Consider the following 13,009-nt stretch of genomic DNA (forward strand, 5'->3'; position numbering starts at 1 on the left):
TGTATTATTTATTGCCATTTTATTGATCACACATCATTCACATAAAGTAAAGAGCTGCTTTGAAATCAGAGCAACAAACAGACGCATGCATTCATCTGACTCCTGATGTTTTATTCACTCGTGTTGTGGCTCAGATTTGGTTACACTGCCATTAAAAATGATCTTTGTGACCCCATGTTACATAAAACTATACTAAAAACGCACAAACCCGCTCTGAAAACCAATTAAAAGTAATGCATAACTGGTAAAATAGTGACCAATGATCCTCACGAGTGGTAGAAGATGGATGGATGGACATTGCCCCCATACTTCAAATCACAGCAGTGCACTGTAACAATGTTCTCTTAGATTAGATTTATGTTTTGTTTCTTCCTCTCCCGCTTTAATCTGCTTTAAAACGCCAAGTTCCACATTTTCTGACACCGACACATATCCTGGTGTCTCTCGTCAAAAGAAAAGGGGGGGGGAAAAAAAGGAAAGAAGCATCTTTGCTGTGCTGCGTCAGCAGAGTGAAGCAACGCTTTGGCAGCGACGCGGTACACTTTCTGTGACTCTTCAAGCTCTTCAAGTGGCAGACAGAAAACAGATGTGGCCGAGTTGTGATATCAAACGATCATTCATGGCCATATTTTATTTGTAAAAAAAAAAGAATAAAGACTGGATATGAGGTTGAAATTTCATTTCAATATTTAATCCTTCATAATAAATGTTTTCTCTTCATGTCGAGTCTCTGGGTGGCACGGTGCTGCCTCACAGGAAGAAGGTTTTTGGTTGGAATTTCACAAAAACCACTTTCTTTCTGTGTGTGTGTGTGTGTGTGTGTGTGTGTGTGTGTGTGTGTGTGTGTGTTTACTGCAGCTTCCTCTCACAATCCAAAGACATGCAGATTGGTTTGAGGTTAATTGGAGACTCTAAATTGTCTGGAATGCGATCCTGCGATCCTGACAAGATAAGGTGGACAAGTTACATGGGTGATTTCTACTGTCTCTTAATATACTATAAATAGCAAAGTAAGATGCCCGATTTCTGAATCAAAAGCTCTTACGAAACAGACTCCCTCTAGAACTCATGCTCGTTAACATGATTTATGGATTTATTTGTGCCAGCTATAATGAAACAGTGACCTGGTGCCAAACACTGCAGCTGTGCAACGATCCACAGGTCGTCCGTCCCTGAGTGTGTGTGGGTTCCCCGATAGCCGGGGGTCAAATTTAGAGTGTCCAATTTACACAGTAAAATATGCATTGTCAAAGTTTGAGGACTCTTTCAGAGTTATTACAATAACAACAGCCCGAGTACGATGCCCCCTAGTGTTGATGAACATTTTCGCAGTTAGAATACTTGGTGTAAGAATGACTTTCATTTTCATTTTTTCTCCTATTCACACATCAATTATTTGGCATTTCAACCGAAGCAGCTTTGTAGAATAACTTTATATTGTTGTTCACTATGCACTCCAGCTGGTTTTGTGTCTTAAAATACTTTAATGTGTCCGAGGCGATGGATAGCTTAAGTGCACAGGGTAACATTAACCCATGCAGGAAGGCCCTTGTTCCAAGCGGGGCTCAAACCCGGGTCTTCTTGTGCTAACCACTACACCAACCCGTGTGGCCCAGTCCAAAAACATGCAGAGGTTAATTGGACATAGTCCTATGTCAGATGGGATTGGCACACACACACACACACACACACACACACACACACACACACACACACACACACACACACACACACACACACACACACACACACACACACACACACACTGGACCTTTAAATATCATCCAACTTTCCTCTCGTCTAAAACACGCATGTCAGGATGATGGAAACAAACGCACCACATCTCATGCCGTGTGGCTCGTCGAGTCTCCTCGATTGTGACTTAAGTCCAAACATTAAGAGGTTGTCTCAAATGTCTCAAAAAAGACATTTTTCTTTATACGGACAAGTGTATCGCGGCCTCGGTGAACGTCTCGCGCTGCCACAGACGCGGACGCGCGTGTGTACGCGGTGGAAACATCGCGGCCGGGCGTCTGTTTCCGTGCGGTTGTCTTTCCCATCAGTAGCAGACAGGATAGACACCGAAACGCCATGCAAACTTGGACGTGAAAGTGTGGAGGTATGTGGAAAGAATGGGATGCAGACTCTAGAGTAAACGCCGCCCGGTCCAAGAGAAACTCAACGATGTCTCTGACCCGCTGGTCTTTTCGAAGGAGACGTGAAATATCCAGATTCAACCAGTCAGGCTGAAGTTCTGGATCAGATATGCTGCACTCAGTGAGTAAGTAATCTTCGTCGTTGGCTCGGCCGCTCGGACTCGCTGCCATACACCGCCACAAACGGCCAGTACAAGAATATTAAATTCCATTTTACACTGGAATACACATGGACTGTTTAAAGTTTTTGGAGCGGGCCGAGGCGTTCTTGGAGCGCGTCATGAGAACGCTGGAGAGAAAAAAAACGTCTGACCACATCTTATCCGTTCCATGCAAAAGCTGCTCTGCCACTGACCACAGATGAATTAGGACGAGTCGAGAGGAGAACAGATGTGGCCAACACCTAATTGGTTTCAACAACACTCTTCTCCCCCCCGTCTGCTGATCCTCTTGTTCTGCCCCATCCTGCTACTCCCTTCCTGTAGAAAAAAAAACACTTTCACTTCTCCTCCAGAGGAGTATACATCACTGTTTTGAAGTCAACATGTGTCTTCCACATTACATGAGCTGGAGAGCAAGTTTCCATCGTCTACTCTGACCGTCGACAGCGCGGTCACCGCGCCTGTATCCACCTCCTGCGAGTTGTGGAATTCTCAAACGCATACGCTCGCATGTGCAGCAGGAGATCGAGATACGGCTTCATACTTGTGCTATGATATCACTGAGTCACTGGGAGTGAAAGTGTTGGAAGCGTGGTATTCGATGCAAGGAATGTGCGCTCACCTATACACACTTCCATCACAGTTGCCCTGCGAAGAAATAAACTATAGAAGATTTATTTTATTCACATTCAAGAAGTAAATAACAGAGACCTGCGCGTCCTGGGTGTTTTCCTTCACTCTCTTCCGCAGAGTCGCATACTGTTCCTGCCACACACCATGAAGAAATAAACGGAAAAGGGACGTTGGGCTTCTTCTCCTCTGGCAAGTCAAATGATAAATGTGGACGGGACACAAACAGTGCCGTCTGTCTGGAAAACAGGCTTCCGGCATAATACAAAGAAGGTGTTTGGTGTGATGAAGGGAGTTCAATCAGAACCAACGCTTTGGCGCAAATTCATGGCTGACGTTCTCTTTGACCGTAAACACCCACACAACACAGTTTCTGCCAAAACAGGGTGTGGCCAAGACACGGCAGTGGTTTATTAGGGAGACTGTGTCGGTCAGTTGGTCAGCCATACAGTGCTAACAATTGCAATGGTCTTTATTTGATGATACTCCCCTGTAGGAGTCAGCTGTTGAGACAGTTCCCATGTTGTCGGCGGGGATTTTCCAGTAAAATACAGAGTCAGTGATAATAATCAATATGGCCTGCAGTGGTCTGTTTGTAATAACCAAGTGGGAACACTTAGTCAGCCATGAGTCCCACTGTAACTGGAAGGTAAAAGCCAAATAAAGCCTGACTGCGTCCATAAAAGTCTCGACTGCATCCGTGATTTTGAATCTACCTGGAGCAATAACAGAGTGGAAAAACAACAAAACCCTTTTGAAAAGTACAGTGGATTAAAACTTGGAGAAAACTGGAGGCAGAGCTGCTTTGCAAGTCTCCCCTCAAGCCTCTGTGATGTTCTTATTAAACCCAGTCAATGTTAATGACAGAGAACATGAGAAACAGGCCACTCGGACGATTTCTCTGGTTGCCTGGTTGTCAACCTCATGGTGTCCAAAAAAGAGACAAAGTAGTTAAATCTACAGGTCACAGACCATGAAAAGGTGCTTTGTTTGTTGTGTTTACGTTGGACGGAGGAGCGCCAGTTAAGCTAAGCTAAGCTAATGTCCTTATAAAACCCATTCAATGATAATGAGAGAGAAAATGAGTAGAAACGGGCCACTTTCTTTTTGCAAAAGAACGCCTATTTTGTACAGTTAGCATTAAACTGCAGCCAGCAGCTAGTTAGCTTAGCTTTGTATAACGACTGGACACAATAGGCTCTTTATGCAGGATCGTGTGCTGGCAGTGTCAAAAAAAGAGACAAAGTAGTGAAATCTACAGGTTCACAGAGGAAAGCCAGCTAAGCTAAGCTAAGCTAATTGCTTGTCGTTGCTTCATGTTTCACTGCATACAAGCCTGTGACACTATTCATACTTTTTTAGACTCTTTCATTTAAGTTGCAGCGATTTCTCACCACAGGCCTTCGTCATTGTCAGAGACTGAGGGACGAAGAAATCTACTTCATGTGGAAACAGAAAGTCTGACTAAAGGCTGAATTATTCTACTTAAATCCATGTAAATCCTGATTAAAAACAACATGTTTTTAATTCCGTTGACGTTCAGGGACCAACATGGAAATGATGAGAACGCCGAATCTCGACGAATGACTTGGGGGCAGATATTGTGCCATTTTCCATGATACCAACAATATTTATATTTCAGCTCCGTTTCCCAGCTGTTCATTGACTTGCACAAACAATAACTTTCCTTCGCCGCTCTCCTGCTGCGTTTGGATTATGGAAATATGGCAGTTGCACGTGGTGCCCGCTAGCTTGTTTACAAGCCGGCGTCCTGTGCCTCACAACCGAACGAGCGCTGTATTTTTGTGTAAGGATAAAAAAAAATGTGACCAGACTGGACACGTCACCATTTATTTACTCTCCTTTTCCACTTAACGGTCTCTTACCTCATGTCATCACCACATTAGTCAGACGTATGTGTCAATCGGACACAAACCAGCCCTTGTTAGAGGTCGATTGTCTCTGCCACGCTGCGCTAACGATGCCACGGCGGTGCGTTTGGCTCGTAATGTCTTTCCCAGGTCAGACGCATTCAGCCAAACGGCACCCGGGAGCTTTGGATCACCTGGTGAAGGCATCACTAGTTTTACAGCTCGTGCATGTTTCCACTCAAGTGCTCTTAAGGTTTCGCCGTAATTCCAGTTTAAAACCGCGGTAAATCTGCACCTAATGAAAACACTGGCTTCGCTAAATTGTTTATCACACGTGCAAGTGCATAAGTCTTTTTTTTTTTAGTTTGAGTTATGAATCAATTAATATTAATAACGTTTCACCCTAGAGTTTCTGTTATTTTTGATTTGTGACCATGACTCGAGCCAAACGTTGCATATTTCTGACATCATTTGTCCTTGGAATCATTATTTTTCTGCACAACTCTCACATGATCGACATTAGCGATCATCCGGACACCATGAGGTAAAAATGTACTGTCAGCAGAATCTTTATCATTCCGTATGTGTACATTTGTCCGTTTTTATTTTCATTTTTTTTATCCCACAAGGGAAAAAAAAAAAATCACAAGTTCATTGGCATTTTTATTTGATTGACAACACGAGTGTTTTTGACACATTTCCACCCGTTTGTGTGGATTCCCCGTTGTGCCATCATAAGATGCTGACTCTGCGCTTTCCATTGTTTGCTGTATTTGCTACGTCGAGATAAATTAAATTGATTTTTTGATGAAATAACATCATTTGGGCGGGGGGGGTTGTACTGTGAGAAATCACACAGGAAACTCCTCTTTGCTGACATGGTGAAGAAAGAACTACTGGTTTATCACTGATAGCACACAAAATGCATGTACGCTAATGTGAATAATAACAAATGAGGTGCGGAAAAGTATCTCGGTGTGGTTTTTGATTCAAATCTCACATCCAGTGAACATAATTAAATTAAATTCAACCTCATTTTCCCACAGAAACGTACAGTAGTTTAAAATGAACACGCTGAAGTGGAAATAGGCCAATTGGAAGATTTCTTTTTTGAAAAGAACACATATTTTCATGAAACTACAGCTAGCAGCTAGTTAGCTTAGCTTCATGTAAAGACTGGACACAATAGGCTCTTTATGGAGGATCATGTGCTGGCACAGTGACATCTCCTGTGGTTGCCATAGTGTCAAAAAAGTAGTTAAATGTACAGGTCAAAAGCCATTAAAAGGTGCTTTTTGTTGTGTTTGCTTTGGACAGAGGAGAGCCAGCTAAGCTAAGCTAGGCTAATGTTCTTATAAAACCCAGTCAATGTTAATGAGAGAGGAAACAAGTAGAAATGGGCCACTTGAAGATTTGTTTTTGAAATGACCACATATTTTGTACACCTAGCATGAAACTACAGCTAGCAGCTAGTTAGCTTGCTTTTTGTTGTGTTTGCTTTGGACAGAGAAGAGCCAGCTAAACTAAGCTAAGCTACGTTTCTTGTCTCTTGTTACCTGCAAATCGGACGACGAGTAGCAATTGTGCCATTTCCGTCATGTTTACACTGATGCTTTGTGCTGATTTGTTAATTCACGTGCACACTGTGTTACGGCACATGCATCATAGAACTATAGATCTTCCAGAGTTGAGCGATCCTAAAGCTTTCGTGTAGTGGTTGGCAGGTACAGAGCGTGAGGATCATCATCTGTAAATGCAGCACACTTTGCAATAATACACTTTCCAGGACACATAATTATGAGACCGAGGGAAAATGTAGATATGTGGGCGCTCAAAAGGGCGTTTCATTGAAAAGCTCGGCGGCCCAACGCATCATAGTTTCTGTGTAAACGCAAACAGCTCTGGGAGGATCACGCTCGGGTTCTGTTGGCAGTCGAGCGAAGCTCTTGGCCGATCACCTCGGCCCAGTAAAGCAGAAACAGACTCGAGTGGAAAGGGAGGGAAAGAGTGCCCACGAGAAAACTCATGCAGGAGATTAGTGAAGTCACTCCGACGACCGGCGAACACGAGGCCAGAATTACGCTTCTCCACTGTGAAAGTGCTGCGTTTGTGACAGCAGCACAGATTGTTAACTTGTTGGGAAAATAAAAGTGTTGTTTGGTTCAGATTCCACGACAATTAAAGTCATTACATGATTAAACATGAACGCGCCTTTCACAATATCTGTCACTTTTAAACCTTTTTTAAGAAAATAAAAGTGCTTAATCCTTAAAATCCTTCTTTTGTGTTAAATTGTGTGCACTGTGTGCTTACATTCATCAGTGGGAGGTCCTGTGATGTGATTTCCTCACATTAACAAGACCCGAGAGCCTCCTGTTGACGCTGTCAAACACGTCTGCTAATGTGTGACGCGGGCGGCCTCATTAACACGACACTACGATGCCATTTCAACTCCCTGCTCGTCACACAATCACAGCTGTGCAGGCACTGCAGGCAGCTCCGCCTCCCACTGTCACTCACTGTCGACAGACCAAAGTGCATATATGGAATTCAGCTTCCAAAAAAATCCAGAAAACAAGAGTGAGGAAAAAAGAAAAACCAAAGAAAAACCTACTGTGCACTTACTGAACTTCAGAAAATGCCAACTGGATTATTCCCACATTAACTCTTACAGTCGCACTGGTAGGTTTGGATTATTTTGCAGTAGTAGAAATTTAGTTTTTTTATGCACTTTTTGCAGATTGTCTTACTTTCTCTGTCGATTGAAAAGCGTGGAAAATACTGTGCTGTAGACTTTAAACCAGGTTTTTGTTGCTCAATGGATGCAACTATGCGCCCAACCACGCCTCATTTTAAGACCAGCGCACGCCCACGAGCACAATTATGGACAAGAAATGCATTTGCCATCGACACACTTTGGGCACCGGGGCGTGAAAATGACAAGGGAAATACTCAAAGTGTCCCCGCCCACTTTCCTGGAAATTGGGTTTGCGAGATGTGAAGTGGCTAATGATGACATTGTCCCGAATAATTGAGTCATTAAAAAAAAAAAACAAAAAAAAAACCTGGCCCCAAAAGTAGGTAGAAATGATCCGTACGTAAACCAGAAAAAATGCTAACGTAGTTATGTAGCGCTGCACATGTGCAGAAAGCCGTCGTAAAATATCCACTCATGTTCCCGGGTACGGGACCCGGCGCCGACAACAAAGTGTCGGCTGTCTTTTCCCGCAATTTTGGAAATCAGCCAATCAGAGGTGAGTAGGGCGTGTGCTTGGCTGACTGCGCGAGAGTTGGCAGCCCCGCCTATTGCGTCCGGTCTTTGCGTGACGCTAGGCTAACTCGCTGCTAGCTGTAGTTTCACGCAAAAGTTTCTTACACTGTAAAAATGTTGCTAAATCCCACCCCCCATTTTTAAAACCATGCAATCACACTAAATCAGCTCTTTAAAGGCCAGCAGCTGTGTTTGACCGGGCGTTTACTGTGAAACGGGGGGACTCAATGGTTTCATGATGCGGAGAAGAAGAGGACATTAACTCGTCACCCTCACAAAAATGTGATCCTTTTGCTTCTTTTCCTGATGAATTAATGTTTTAATGCGACACGGCTCAAACCACCAGGCAGCTGTGTTTGCTGATACTTCACCAGATCCCGCTCCTTTATTACAGGGTGCCATGTAAAAACTTGGCTGCTTGTGAAGTGTTACCCCCCCACTCCCCTTTTTTTTTTTTTACACTTAGCTTTCCACCAAGGAGTCTGTCGCCATGGAGACAAGAAGTCCTGCCTGGCCTTGAATGGCCACGTTTATACCAAAACACTACTTGAGGGAGTGATTTTTTTTTGTTTTGTATTTTCCCAGAGCCATGTGGGGGCCGCGGAGGAATCGTAAACGAGTCTCCTCCTTTAAGAAGAAGAAGAAGACGTTTGTGTGCTTGTGCGTTTGTGTTAGGATGACAACGCGCCGCATATTCAGCCTCCATGTTACTGCAGGGTCTCATCCTCGGGGGTCAAGCGTTGAATGATAAATGGCTGCAAACGGGAACAGTGTGGCCTTCAGTGTTTAAAAAAAAAAAACGCTCACTCCAAAAACATAAAAATGGCTTTTCTCGTGTGTGTGTGTGTGTGTGTGTCTGTGTGTGTGTGGCCAACTTTGCGTAAACAGTGCAGCAAACGGACAGGATTTGCTCTGGAGCCATTATCATATGAATGAAGTATCACCACACAGTCTCCCACTGATTGGCCCAAACAAGGTCATTTCCCACAGTAGCTCTGGCCCAGAACCTGATTGTCAGCCTGTCACTGCCATCTCTGGTGCCTTTGCTCTGCATTTATTTGTGTGTGTGTGTGTGTGGAGGGTCTGTTTTGTCCATCACGGATGAGATACTCCAGTCAGAGACGGGAATGACAAAGCTCCTCCACCTCTCAGCTGCTAAATGACTTAAGAGGCTGCGCTGGGATTTGTGCAAAGGCTTCCGTTGGTTTGTTTTTTTTTTGTGTCCGTGAGAATGACGAGCGTATGACGGATGGACAAAACCGGTCTTTGTGCAAGAATTCCATGAACGCAGACCATTTGCTTTGAAGCTGTAATGTAATGCAGGCATTTTAAATCGCAGTTACATTGCGACACCATGCAGTTATCCTAAATTAACAGCATTGGTGAATATCAAAATCTTTTTTTTTTATGTTATGTTTAATGGTTAATACACCAGTATGTAGAAACTCTTGAAGCAAAATTATGTTTTTTAATGCTAGGGCCCAAGCAACGAGTGGCAGGGGCCAAAACGGCTCCTGGCAGGAATTTGTGCGAGGAACCTATTGTAATCCTTCAGATTATTATTCTATCCATAGTTTTTTTGAGGGGGTTAATGTGCATAAAACTCTTGCATAGTTCCCGAACCTGTGCATTGCTCAAGGGCTCTTTATTAGGATCTAATACTTTAAAGTGATGTTTTTAAATGATTACATTACATTTGGCAGACGCTTTCATCCAAAACGACTTACAATAAGTGCATTTAAACATTTGTTGATCAAAACAAATTGATCTTAAATTTAAGATCAACTCAAACTTAAGAGCTGTTGCGTTTTTGTGCCAACTTCATTTCTCCCAACACACTACATTTTGAAACCATTAACAAAAGCATGCTAGGATGCTAATTTTGTGGCTTTTTTCCATGAATGTGACGTGGGTGGGTCGCGACACTGTCTTGTACCATGTGGCTTCACAGTTTTACACATTCTCAGTCCATCTCTTCGACCCCGGTAACTGCCGCCACATCAAGGGCGCCTCATCAACGCAACTTTTAACTCATTATGGCAAACTGTAGTTAGCCGCCTCGCGGACCGCGAGGAATGATTGTCGGAATGTGAGAACATGACTGGGGTTTTGACTCTGTGGGTCGCCCCTGCGGTCGCGTTACAGAATGTAGAGAGGGGGGTTTATTTTGATGTGAACGCCACCAAGTCAAGACCAAGACCTAAGTCTGTATTTCATTCATCAAAGCATTGCTTGAATGTGTTTTAAGGGGATTTTTGTTTTGTTTCAGTGGCTTCTTTAAGGAGTTACCACACCTGTAACAAAGTCACGCACAGCTGAGATCGGTGCTCACAGTTTGGAAAAACCTGACAAAACTAACAACAAATGGACTGACTTGTTTAAAAAGGCAGTGGTAGGAACAAACACCTAATTCCATCTCTAAGTGATACATGAACACATTCACATTTTAAAGACAAAACACAGACATTCAACCCCCTGGAGACTCAAAACCCAAGTGAGCAAGGACTCACCAAGCCGCCTTTATGCTCCTCCTGCCGGGCTGATTGTCCTCAGGTGTGGAAGAACACAGGTGAACTCAATAGTTCCTGATTACCAAACAAAACCTGTGATCTCTGGTCAACAAAAAAGATATCATTCTTTATGTTTCTGTAATGGTTAATACACCAGTATGTAGAAGCTGTGATGATAAAAAAAAACAACAAAAGAATTAATGCTAAAATATAATTATTATTGTTGTACATGGATTTTCAAATTTAGTTTTACAAACATTATTTTTTCTTGATTTTATAGTTTATTTACCTAAAAAAAAATAGTTTGATAGTATGTTGCCTAAATTAACAGCAGTGGTAATGATCAAAAATCATTTTTTATGATATTTTAATGCTAAAATATAATTATATTATACATCACTTTTTTTATAGTCTTTTATAGTCTATAGTCATCTGAAAACTTTTTAACACTTGGGGAGAAAACTTGGCTCATGAAATGAACATGTTTAGGCCCATGAACAAGGTGTTATTTTTTAAAATGTAAAAAATCCTCGCCCACAAGACTTAAACGTAAGGTGGGAGATCATTTTCTTTACTTTGATCAATTAATGCATTGTCACACCAAAAATGAGCAAATTCAGTCACCTGTGGAGCAGACAGGGCTGTAAAAACACCATCCGATCACTAATGAATTGGACCGCGAAGCATCAATCAAACTGCCATCAGCCCCTCCCCTCCGCCCATGCGCGTACCCGTCAGCTTACGCTAGCTTGTTGAATCCAAACGAGACAGTTGCAACAACGTTAGGGCAGAAAAGAAAAGGAAAAGAAAAGCCCGGAAAGAATTGGAATTGAATTGGAATGGAACAATCTGTGCAACCCGCTGTACTTCAGGCCTCGCTCTCACAACTGCACGCTTCCCGTGAAACGTCCGCTATATTTGGATGTTATGACTCACGCATGCAGAAAGATGAAATACAGCAACAACAAAGAAAAGGAAAGGAAAAAAGGGTCAAATATTTCATCACCTTGTTCATCGAGACGTCGCCCGAGGCTACGTCTCTTTAGCAGAGGGCCACGCCCTCCGTTGAGCTAACTTCCATCTTTCAAACTTCAAAAGCCCAAATGAAAAGATGTAACAAACATGTGTCTCGTGTTAAAGATCACGCACATCATTTCCCCTGATTTTAATGCGCCTTAAAGGATTCGTTTGTTTCTGCTCGATAATTGTGTTCCACGGCAGGCGCAGAGTGTGTGCGTGTGAGCGGCTGTGGGTGGAGTTTTCAGTTGTTCTCAGCTCGGAAAATGTGACATTGAACCGAGGAGAAATTGGGAAACATTTTCTCAATTCAATTGTTTTTACAGAACAAAAAAAATGGCATTGACTGTCTGTCAAATTCTGTGATCGTTGGCAACTACTTAAGGTTCCACTCCAGGTTTAAGAGAACCGGGGTCGTGCTGTTGTGTGTAAGTGTAAAGCTAGGCCACACCCCATACTTGACACATACTGTCGTCTACACAAAACCATGTGTGTGTGTGTTGAGACACTTCAAAGAGTTGAACATGTCTGAACATGCAAACCAACGTCACAGAAGTCGCAATATGTCACGTACCTGTAAAAAAACATGTTTCAAATCTTCTTCTTTCTTATATGAAGCCGTTAACTTACTGGAACGAGAAGCAAGTTCAAGGCTTCAGGACCTTCCACTGCACCCAGACTCGTAAATGTCGAAATCACACTTTTTCACTTCAGGCCAAGACGTCCGATGAGGTTATCACCTGATCTGACCCTTCTTTAAAACCATTTCTCTTCCAAACATACCTGAAATCCCACTTTTAAAAAAGTAAATTTATGGGACTCTGCTCCCGTTTACCTCACAATTTGATCAGTTTCCGTTGCTATGACTTCCTTTTAAGCTATCATTCTTGATCCTATCACAGCCTTTATTGTCCTTTAGAAATGACTGCCTCTCTCCTCTTGTCTCTGTGGTGGGATATTAACACCCGACTGCAACGACAGCAGCTACCTTTTTAATTAATACGTTTGTAACAAGGCACTCTTTTGATACGCCATAATCATACTCTGCTTTGGTTTGCCTGAGGGAGATAAGACCTTAATTTCAGCTCTAGGATTCAGTTTTCTCCAAAGGTTTTTTTGGAAAGGCCACCCAGTAGCCAGAGGGGTAAGAGGTTAAAACTCCACATGTACCTCTAAAATAAGGGAACCTGCGTTCCATCATCTCCCACAGATTGAAAGACGCAGACGTGTTTTTCCGACTTTTTCCATTTTCATTACTGAAAAAATGCTCCAGGTATGAGCTCAGCTTTTGCATTTTAACACCTGGCTTTGTCCAGGGCTTCACATCATGCTGTAATTCTCCTGTCCTCCTGACCTTTTTCCTCATCTCTGTTCTGTTGACTCAATTTGGGTC

The sequence above is a fragment of the Solea senegalensis genome, linkage group LG3, assembly GCF_019176455.1.
Source record: "Solea senegalensis isolate Sse05_10M linkage group LG3, IFAPA_SoseM_1, whole genome shotgun sequence".
NCBI classification, from domain to species: Eukaryota; Metazoa; Chordata; class Actinopteri; order Pleuronectiformes; family Soleidae; genus Solea; species Solea senegalensis.